Here is a 12,360-nt window from a genome sequence, read left to right as displayed (position 1 = left end):
GTATTGCTCAAAATATGATAGCAGTTTAATTTGTATCACTGACAACCTGTATAAACATGCATACAGAAGAACAGAAAATTAACCCTATTTGTTTCATTCTTCAAGAAGCTTTATCATCTTTGTTGCAACTAGATTGTTAACTGATGGAAGGAAGAATTTGATTCTGAAATACTAATACAAAATATCTTCCATTGAACTCTATGTATTGGGAGAGTGTAGGAGAGAGTATAAATTTCTCCCTCAGTCATGAACTTACCTGTCTCATTAGCAATATCATCTTCTGAGCAAGGTGTGCAATCAAAGCAACAGGCAGCCTTTCCCACCTGAAGGGATTTCCTGAATCCAGGACTACAACTTTGACTGCAGACAGAGTTAGGACGCTGACGGAAATATGATATATATGTGTAACTTCATAGAATTTTAACTAACATAGCAAAAGGTCCATAGTTTTAAAGAAACTGGATGATTAAGCATCATATTTTATGCATGTAATCCAGTCAGTAAATTGAATTCTGTGATCATAAGAATGTCACATGATCACAAAAGTCTTATGAGTTATAGCCTTAGTCTCTAGCCTGGTGAACTACTTGTTAGTAGAAAGTAAATGATCGTTAAGTAATGCACCTTCTATCTGGTGAATATAATGTAATCATTCTATTAATTGCAATAAAATATATTAAAAATTAAAAAAGAAAGTAAATATTATTGGTCAGCCCAGTGGAGCTCCCTTGGATTCACACCATTATATGGTGTCTCCTACTCACCTGTGAAATTGTGAAGAGCAAAAGGAATATTCATCTTTGAAGATTTAGAAGATGCTCAGGCCTCCCTTTTAAATGATTTTGTGAACTCCATACTCACTATATTGTTTTTCTTTCTTTTCTAGAGTCCATGAAGTGAGAATCTTTTCACATATCCCTTTCAGTAATTTAATGATATAACCAAAGATGCCTAAGTAGCAAGGCAACTAACTATTGAATGAAACTACCACATAAAAGGGAAAAGAAAGCTATCATTCACATATGGGGATTCCTCAGGTACTTTGTCAGAGTGTTATAAACATGCTAAAACATATTTAATTTATATTTTATGAAAATATTGTAAATCAACATTAGGAACTACTAATTTATTTTTTCACTTTAGTATTTATCCTGGAGCTTCAGTTGATGTCTGTGCACTGATCTTTGGATTTTCAATTATTTCTTTTTTGCTACAGGTGAGTATTCTACCACTTGATGCACAGGGTAATACAGATTTTTTGATACTCCTGTGAGATTTTCTGACAAGTCCAGCTATAAACTGACTTATTATCTTAACACTGAGGTTGGAAATCTTCTAAGTACATAGGATTCTGGGCGTGAGCTATGAGCAGCCAAATTTTTTTATTTTTAGGTGGTTAAATGATGATAAGAGTCTACTACATGTTCTTGCTTGGATTGATCTCAGTCACCTGAGTAGTATTATTTCAGGAGTAAATTGCTGTTGTTCAATCAGAAACACATTTTAAGGGAGAGTTTCACTTATTTATGCATCATTGAAATAGTTATAATTAAATCAAACACACCTCTGTTGTTCCTATTGCCCACTGTTCCATATCTTCAGATAAAGAAAGCTGATGACCATGTAGAGCATATGGAGAAAATTTTCCTAACTTCACTTTAAGTTCAAGACCTTCTGGAAAACTCCAAATATTTACAATATTTACTCTGTCTCCAACTTATTTTTCTCATCCAAAATCACTTGATCTCCTGAAGGATTGTGAAATTGGATATTCTTCAGAAAATGATGCAGCTAAAAGGATCCAACATTTTATGGTTAAGACAGAAAACCTGAATTAAGAAACACTCCTGAATTCCTATAATTTTTATTTAGAATTCAAAAATAGCAGAGAACCATGAGGATGTTAACCAGAAAAAAATCTATGGAGGAGTAAACACAATCTTTCTGAATCCATAGGAATGGAAGGCCTCTTTTCAAGAGAAACCAGTTCCACAGTCGTGCATAAGACAATTCTCAGTTGCCTAGCTAGAGTTTGCCACATGCACTAATTTTATGGATGTCTCTAGTTTGTGCTTCCTACATTATTAATGCCAAAAGTAGAAGGAAGCTATGCTAGTTTTGAAAACTAGGTTTAATTCTATTCAGCATATCATCCTTCACTATTACATAAGAAATTCCCAGAGAAAAGGTGCATTTATACTTTACAGAACATCAACTATGGTATGTGGAAGTTGTTCATAAGTGAATTAATTTATAGAACATAGATTTAGTTTCTCCTTATTTCTGGACTGCTTTTCCTAAAGCACATGAACATGTGTCTGGAGTGCCTCAAAGACATTTAAACAAGTATAGTTTCTTGAGTTTGGAAACATACCTGAAATATTTAACTTCATACAGTAAGAAAAACATCTAAGAAGTGACATTCCTCATTATATGTGCCACTGAACAAAAGGCTTTACCTGTGCTGGAGAAGGCCCTGTCCCCATTATATTTCCCATTGTTTGCACTTCTGTTTGATAAAGATGCAACTCATGCATAGCTTGGGCCACAGCATACACAGCGTTGTATATATTGTAACTATCTCCAGAGATAGTCATGTCAAAAATGTGCCCAGGTAGCCAATCCAAGGAAGCATCCTGAGGACAGTTCTCCCATTTAACACAGTCAGATTCAGAATTTGAGCAATTAAAAGAGAGAAACCATAGCCAAGCAAGGAAGAAGTCTTTTGGGTATTTGGAAGGATCAACTGCCTTAACAAATTTTGTGAATCCTGAAACATCTGGGTGATGGTATGAAAAACTGAGAGGTACATGGAATGAACCTAGCATAAAATATCTCTTCTTCATTGTTAAATCCCACTGTGAGTTCCTGATACAAACTTTTCCTTTTATGAAATATTGCTCAACACACCTCATGAAATCTAGTAGGGATTCATTATCACCATATATAATGATGACACTTGCTGAAGATTTATTAATCTGGACATAAAGTGCAATGAATTTTAATGATAGGGCATAGGTTGGGATTGTTAGTTCAAATGCAGCACAAATGCTATTCTTGGCCATCTCTTCTTTCAGTTCAGGAAGAATCCATAAACCACTGTTATCTTGAGAGATTAACAATCCCACCCAGTTCCAGCTGAAGTGAAGCAGTAAGGAGACCATGGCAGTGGCTATCCATGTATCCTTTGAGGCCATCTGATAGAGAGCAGGAAACTTATTGTGGTCACTTAGGCATGATCAAAAGGCCCAAAGGTAAGCTAAAGGGAATGAAAACTGGTTGTTCTGGAATGAGATTTCTATCCATCACAAACTTAATCATATTGTATACTGAGTTTTAACAGTTGATAGGTGAAAGGTAGGATTTTCTTTAAGTATTTAATAATTTTAATAGTTCACAACACATCCCTTAGCGCATTGCTGTTTGACCTTTGTAATTATTTCCATCAACTTTTCCCATCTATACCAACTCTACTCACCCCTGATGCTCGTAATCATCTTCACACATGCACACTGAATATTGTTGTATATTGCAAAACTGTACTCCCAATTTTACTTCAATTTTGTATTTTCCCTTAACACCTACACCACTCTGACAAGATATACTTCATTTTCCTAGTGTTCATTTTTAGATGTTTAGTTTATCAGAGAGGTTTTAATGTTGAATTCTTTATAAATGCAAAAAATAGGGTTGTCAGTATTTATTTTATAATTCCTGTTCATATTTTAGACTTAACTTGCAGATATGAGAGGATACATGCCCCTTTTCTCTTTCTGAGGATGACTTACTTCATTCTACATAATATCATACATGGAGCTGTGTCAGGGGGCTGGAGGTAATAGTACAAGGGTAGACTCAGGGTCTCATGCACTTCCTTGGCATTTTCTCTCAAGGCTAGCACTCTACAGCTTGAACCACATTTTATTTTCTGCTTCTTGCTGGTGAACTGGTGTTAACTCTTCTATGCAATTAGGATTAGAGTTCTGAACCACTAGTACCCAGCTCAACCTAACCTTCAACTTTAAAAATCTTTAACATATTCTGATTTTTAAAGAAAATAGTGGATAAGGCTTAAATTTCAAATAATCCATTTGTGTACTCTACATTTTTCCAAAATCTATGCTGAACAATGAGAGTATAATTCCATTACCTTGAAATCCTACTCTTTCTTATCACGAAATTTGATGGGATCATTAATCTAGTCTCTTCATATCATTTGTTTCTTATATGTGAAATGGCACCAAATGAGACATTTTTTTAAATTTCACTCAATTCTTCCCCCCCCCTTACCTGTGGAAATCTGTAGAGGTCCAGAATTGTCCCAATTTGGGCAAATGTTAATCCTGATGGTCCTGTAAGAACTGCTATAGTCTTGCTGTCTCTCATACAAGAGTAGTGTGGAACGATGTAATTATCAAAGAGGCTAATGAAGAGATTTTTAAACACATTCCAAGCTTCAGTTTGAACATTACGGATATTGAACCCCAGAGTCAAGTTATATAAAAGTGCAGGGTTTTTGTTGATCTCTTCGATAGCAAAAGACAAGGCCAAAATGAACTGGTAGTTCTTGAAGATAAACCTGGGAAATGAGTATTAAAATTTGGCAGACATACTTCAAACCACACAACTTTGATGGATTGAATGCTTGCTTCTCTTCAAATGACTATATTAACATTACCATCGATTGGGGTGTAATAGGAATGTACTGTCTTATAATTTTTGCCAGTCCTGAAGATTAAACTCAGGGCCTGAGGGTATTCTCAAAGCCAGAACTCTACCACTTGAGTCAAAGCACCACTTTCTGGCTTTTTCTGTGTATGTGGTACTGGGGAATAAAACCTGGGTCTTTGTGCTTGGTAGGCAAACACTCTACCACTAGGCCAAACTCCTGGCCCTATCTTCTGCTTTCTATAAGATTAGATGAAGATAGGCATGAGATCCAGAAACTTAAGCTGAGGGACACCATGTTCATTCTCCATTACTTCAGGCACTACAGCAAAATCCTTTTATCCATCAAGTATGTATTACCATCAAATATGGATTATGCTTTCATGAGACCCCCAAAATTCTATGGTCTTTATCTTGGAGTAGCTAGCGCCACTGTAAAAAAATCTTATGTCTTGAGTCACTCAATTTATCTTGTGATGACATCAAGCATACAAAAACTCAAGAGAAGCAGTGTAAGCTGGAGGTGCATGCTAGTAATAGGGCATGTAAATGACATTCTCTTGTAGTTGTTAGTAAGTAGACACTTTGGATACATTAATTAATTTGTTCATTGTATTCTGAAAACATACAATTTATTAGAAAAATTTCTTAAGGAAAAAGCCTGCAGATTATTACCTTGAAGGATCCTGTGGAGATAGAACAAGTTTACATTTTCCTAGCTCATTTTCTTCTTTCATGAAGTTCTGCACATAAATCCCATGACAAGTATAAATTTCTAATTTAAATGATGTCTTTTAAAATACATTGACATATATTAACATCTGGTCCTATTAGTCAATCATGCACATTTATAGCGATATCTAACTCTGTATGGAACCGACCAGCCAGTTTTGATGTGATTGTTCCCGAAACGCAGAGGTAGCTTCTGAAAAACATTGCTTAAGTTTCTAGTAGAAAATACATGAAGACAGAAGGAAATTTGTTCCAAAAGAACTGAGTGCGTATATAGTGCATATATATATATATATATGCCACAATGTACTCTTTTAAAATATAATACTAAGTAATAAACAAATTAAAAATTTGAAAATCCAAAAGAATTAGGGTTTCAATGATGTATATAAAAACTAAAAACTGGAGATACTTCAAATAATTAAAACATAGCTGTATCTGTCATTCTAACTTAACAGGATCCTGATATTTAAGGATCTTTAGTAAAAGCCACCTAGGGTAGAAAAACCAATTGACATTCTTATATCCAGTTAATCAACATAAGCAGAAGTGGAGATGTGGCACAAGTGGTAGAGCATCAGCCTTGAGAGAAAAGCCAATCATGAGTGCAAAGCAAACTAAACATTAGTGGCTCATATCTGTAATTTTACCAATATAACAAAGCTGAAAATGAACGGTAAAAATTAGAGATATGAGAGAGAAAATAGGATGTGGGAGAAGGTGTAAAATAGTCACCAACAGAGAAGGTGACTGCAATCAATGTAAGTGCTATGATAATAGAAATATAATAGGAGCCAGACAGTTGGCAGAGTACCATAATTTATAATAATATAATAATGTTTTTGGAACATCAGTGGGTGTAGAATTGTGTTACCTATCGAACTTACTAATATCTAATTGCAGTAGACCACTTATCTACAGAAAAGACATTCATCAGCAAATATTGCTATCTGTGCTCAATACAACGCATAAAATTTCACTTAATCCAAACTACACTTCTCTTCATATCTATGGATATCTAAGAAACACCCACCGGCTGAAAGTATAACATTTAATGTTTCTTAGAATGCTAATAAAAATACTCACACATATTCTGGGAAATTAAGAGAAGGAAAATCAACAAAACATGGGTAATTAGAGGGGAGTAAGTAAAATGTGCTAAGCTGGGTACTGATTCTTCATGCCTGTATTTCTAATTTCTCTTGAAGCTGACATCTGAGGATCATGCACTTAACTCATCTTAGGCTGGGTGTATGAGAGATTCTTAATTTAATGTTAACAACCAAAAGTACCAGATATGAACCTGTGGCTCAAGTGGAAGAGCAATATCCTTGAGCGAATTAGTTCAGGAACAGTTCCCAATAGCAGCAGAACAGAAATACAGATAAGCAAACATACCAGCACCATATAAAGATACACATTTTCTATACCAGGGAAGAGAATAATTTTTAGCAATGCCACCTTGTCTTCAAACTATGGGAGGCAATCTCAGGATACACTTGTCAAACAAGCAATTGAGAAGAATGAAAATATAGAGGCAATGACATCTTATCCTGCAACAGGCAAGGAATATGTTTCCAGATTATCATGAAATTCTGTTCTTTTTTTCAAGTTATTTTCTTTAATGCAGCATTTATTAGTGAGAGATATTTATTACTGTTTATGTCTAGATTGTGAAGCATATCTGACATGAAACAATGATACAAGGCTTAGTTGGAAACAGTGATTACTTGCCTACAATAAAGTGTGTGTGTGTGTGTGTGTGTGTGTGTGTGTGTGTGTGTGTGTGTGTGTCTTCTAGAGTATGAAATCAGTGGCAAAATGTTCTCCTTGAGTTTATGTTCTCAAGCCTAGAACTCTGGCATTTCACTTACAGGTCTCCTTCCATATTTGGGTGGTCAATTGAAGATAAATGTCTCACTGGCTGGCTACATGCCTCAATCATCAGACAGAAGGCTCCTTAGTAGTTAGAACCACAGTCCTAAGCCACTACCCTACAATAATAATTTTTATAACTGCCCTCACAACGTAAGTATTAGCGAATAAATCTCAGAACATTGATCATCATGGAAGGAATTGTGTCTGCAGCCTTTAGTACAGAACTCATGCCATTGATTCAGGTTGTTTGTAATAGCATTACTTCATCTTCTACAGTGGCAGCTGGTGTGGAGGAGATACAGGGAATCTGGAATAAAATGTAGAGGTTACAGCCCTGGAATAATGACAAACCCCAAGTCCTCTCCTAACACCAGATAGAAAATTACTCCACAGTAGATACAAGATAATACAATGAAAGTAATCTACTTCTTGTCCATAGGGATGGGAGTTCAGGGTAGAGAACACAGAGAACATTCATGTGTGCACCTGGAGTTCTCATAGCCTTAGTTTATACTGAAAATAAAACAGTACATGAAAAGGCAATGTTGAGTTACTTACGGCTTGTGGTCTTCATGACTAGAAGCATCACCAGTACTGCCTTCTGTTCCCAAAGTGTAGAGAGGGAAAAACCCAGAAATCATCACATCTCCATCCATGTGTGCTCGGTGTTTCATTGTAGAAAAGCAGCTATTGCCAGCCAAGGACCAGACAGGGCGTGAAAGCTGGAGAATAATGAGTGTGAAAATCAAAAGGCACATCCCTGAAGCATCTACACAGCTGAAATTCTTGGTAGAAGTGAAGCCCATAATGTCAGATATGTATATCAATATATCTTTATATATATATATGCATATGTGTCTTTTTACTGACAGAGATGTGCGCTGTAGCTTACCTTTCATTGAAGCCTCTTGTGACTTCTCAGGAAGAGCTGGCAAAACCCTTCCCTGAGGCTCTACATCTGCTGCCTTGGAACCAGGAGAAAAACATGAGTTGAAAAATATGATTGCAGATTATCCTTCTTCAGCCCTAGTGCGATGGATTTCCACAAAGACTGCAGATAATGGTACCCGAGGGATGAAGTCATCTTTGGTCCAACATTTGTGTTAAGAAACTATTTCCATGAAAGCGATTGGATTGCATCAGAGGATGTCATGTCAGATGCAGAGTGAAATGGTCAGAAAAAAAGTCTTAGCTAATGACATATCAACCAAGTTGATTATTTTACCATACCCATATGGTCAAGTTACACATCCAATTGCCCTAACAGCCACAGAACATTGCTAGCTGGATTCAAGCAAGTTCCAATAAAAATTCCACATACGGAGCCTCCATGAATGCATCCATTTTGTATTGTATTAGGAGGCAATGATAGCAATGAAATTAGTAATTTCAAATCAATAAGTTAATGCCAAAATTGGGTTGTGCATACACATTTTGAATTTTCTTTTTTAAACAGATATTTTGAGTAAACTTTACATATATATATGAGATATTTTCATGATGTATATGTCTGAAAATATGAGTACATGGAATACTTCTCCATTACAATATATTACAAACAACACTCTATTTTCTGCTTGATAAAATAGAACCAAATTCCATGAACTTGGCCCTTAAGAACAGAGCTACTTCAAGGCTATAACACATTCTGTACTTTCTAATAAGATTCCAATTGTCTATTATAATAGTACATTCATTTAATTTTATAGAATTTGTACCACTTATTTCTAAAATTCTCATCATATATTATTAAGACCTGTACATGTGTGTGTGCATGAAATGGGAACTGAGACTACAAAAAATATAGTTTCTTGTAAAAAATACATAACAATTTCCTTATCACATGCATTACCTTGTATTAATCATGTGTTGGTTTCCCATTTACCTTTATTTTTGGCAGCATATATTCTTAGTCTTCTTGATAGAGATTGTCACTGGAGTGAGATAAAAGACAGTGTTGCGGGATGGGAGGGTGACCTAGTGATAGAGTGCTTTCCTAGTATGCACAAAGCCCTGGTTTTGAGTCCTTGGTGCAACGGTGAGGGACCATGATAAACTGTTTTAATTCATCTAGATTTAATGTAAAGCAACATAGCTGCTAAAAGTGTTGCCATGATAGGGTGTAAATGTGCAGACAAAGAACAAAGAACTAGGCCCAAGCCTAAGTCTTGCTTCCCTGCCAATGAGTTGCAGTTTCCTGAAAGTCCTCTGCCATATCATAATATTAGGTCCCCCAACAACAAGCACAGAAAGGCAGAGAATATGGGCATAAAACAACTGTTTGGGAAAGACTTCAGAACCAATCAAAACACAAATGATCTTTTTGTTCAAATTCTGTCCATCCAGGGTATATTGTAAAGGGACCTCCCCTAATCTCCTACCGTCGTGAATAAAAACCACTTCCCCACGCCTTTTGAGAATCACTCCCAGATGGCTCTGCTACTTTAGGATGTGCTGGTGTGAGTCCAGGCTGGAGCTTGCCCTGCAATAAAGACCCTTTTGCTTTTTGCACCTGTAGTGGTCTCCTGGTGTTCTTTGAGGATACCTCAATCTGGAGATTTCAATGGAAACAAAAAAGTCAGAAAGTACTCTGGTGACTATGTATATTATATATACACAATAGATTTCTATGTTTCTATCAGAAAGAAATACTTTTCAAATTTTATATTTAAATGAAAAGACTGGGAACTTTTTAATTATGATCAGTTAATCAGACCCACAGATACAACAGTGCAATCCTAGCTTTGGAAAACCTCAAGGATAATGCTCTGAGTTCAAGCTGCAAGGCTAGCAAAACAAATTTCAATGTTGAGTAGGAGATGATGGCCAAAAGAGAATAGGGAAAAGTAAAACTCTCTCCACAGAAGAAGAGTTTCAGTTTCCCCACAGGATTTACACATCTAGGAACTCACACCAAGTAAGATTTAATTCTCCAGATATAAATCAAAGAATAGGTTAGCTGAGTCAGGGAAGTAACCATGACAACATTGGCCTAGCATGTGGGCTTCAGCTGTTCCTTCAGTATGAATTTAACCAGAAGAAAAGGGAAACCAAAGCTCATCCATACAATTGGTTGCTCACCCACCAGCCATCCTGGATCCCCTACCCAAACATTGGCCACCTGGCCAATGACCCCAACGTGGTGGGGAGGGGAGAGCAAGGCTGGCAGCAGGCCAGCAACAATGCTGAATTTTTGGGAGATCCCCCAACTGTTCGAGGATTAACATGCAGTCCGACCTGCCTTTTTTCAGGTTCCCACAGGACCTGGATTGATGCCAGAAGTGGGTGGAGAATTGTAGGTGAGCAGACTTGGAACATAAAACCCTTGATCAGGTGAATACACATGATTCACAGAGACCTCAATGATCTGTAGAACTAGTCCTCACAGGACATTTGAACGGTTTCTATGTTGGACTGTGACTGACTAAGCAGTGGGCTCCTATTCCACCCACTTAAATTCATGCAAAGCCCACCAGCTGGCCTGTCTCTGCTACTGTTGCCACCTTTGACTTAGCTCACTTTTTCTTTGGAGAAGACCTCTGTATCATTATAGCTTCCTTGATGTGACTCCATAGACTGGAAAGCATACAGCGAACCTAAAACTCTTCTATGGAGAGATACTAGTTGCTCATTGGAGACATAATTTCTTCCCTGCTCTCTTTCCATTGTCTTCTCCTCCTTGACGTGGAATTTTTTCTCACTCTGATCATGATGTCTTTCAGGAAGTCTAATAATACATGCTGCCAAGATTACGGGCAAAGGAACAATTACACATGATTCAAGTAGGTTACACAAGGAAGTGTAAAGACCTTTATGATATTAGGCATGGCCACTAACTTGTGGGAATGAGGCTCATTGCACATATACATGTATTTTTTCTATATAAGCACTTTGTATGGTTAACTTACAGTAATGAATTTTTAAAATTTTAAGTGATAAAAAGATCCTATAAGAAACCTCCACACTGCTTTCCAGCGTGGCTGAATTAGCTTACAATCCCACCAGCAGTGCAGTAGTGTTCCTTTATCTCCACAACGCTGCAAGCATCTGTCATTGTCTAAGTTCCAAATATTGGCAATTCTTGTTGGGGTAAGATGGTATCTTAGGGTTGTTTTTATTTGCATTTCCTTTATGACCATGGATGATGAGAATTTTCTCATATGCTTTCTGCCATTTTAACCTCTTCTTTTCATAAATCTCTCTTTTCTATCCTGAACATCATAACCCAGGATATGATAAGGACATCTGCTCAGTTATGTTCATCTCTGCACTATTCACAATAGCCAAGAAATGGAAATCATCCAGATGCCCTACTTCAGATGAATGGAAAAAAAATGTGAGATATATATGTATATATATACACATATATATATAATGGAATACTACATAACGAACAGACAAGATAAAATATTGGCATTTGCAGGGATATGGGTGAATCTAGAGCGAATCACGTTGAGTGAGGTAAGTCAAGACCAAAGAATAAAAGGCACATGGTGTCCTTAATATTTGGCTATTAGATCCAAACAATACAAGAGCAGTGACTCAATATTTCCATCACCAATGTTATGGACAAAGTATTAGAAATATAAACACAACTGCAGAGACATAAATATTTGTGACTCTAAAAAAAAGATCAATGTATGTGAACCAATGTACCTTCTGTCTGGCAAATATAATGTAATCCTTCTATTAATTACTATAAAAATATATGAGAAAAAAGATCCTATAAAATATAACGAACAGGCTATTACAATAGAATGGATTTCTCATTAGAAAGTACAGAATGGGATTACAATCCTGAAGTAAATCTGTTTTCAAGGGCCATTGAGGTGTCTGTATTGAAAATGTGTCTAATATATTTTGACATGTAGAAACATAGATGTAATATTAAGGCTTTTAATAGAGAATATTTTATTCTATTATCACATGTTCTCAGACAAGTACGATATGAAAAATACTGATTAGTTTGTGTAGAAAGTTCAGTATAAGTTACCAGTTTTGTTGCTGGCTGAGTGTGGAGTCAGACTGAGATTTCCCTTGCACTACTGATTAGAGCTAGCACACAAGGAGATGAGCTGTCAT

General features: G+C 36.3%; 1 pseudogene; it reads right to left on the bottom strand.

Annotated features, from left to right (window-relative positions):
- Positions 1–12,360, bottom strand: part of LOC150042557 (vomeronasal type-2 receptor 116-like) — a 43,633-nt pseudogene that overhangs the window by 1,910 nt on the left and 29,363 nt on the right.

Source organism: Megascapheus bottae, chromosome 35 (genome assembly GCF_031878675.1).
Source record: "Megascapheus bottae isolate mThoBot1 chromosome 35, mThoBot2.hap1, whole genome shotgun sequence".
NCBI lineage: Eukaryota > Metazoa > Chordata > Mammalia > Rodentia > Geomyidae > Megascapheus > Megascapheus bottae.
This window is presented reverse-complemented; position numbering and strand designations above follow the sequence as displayed.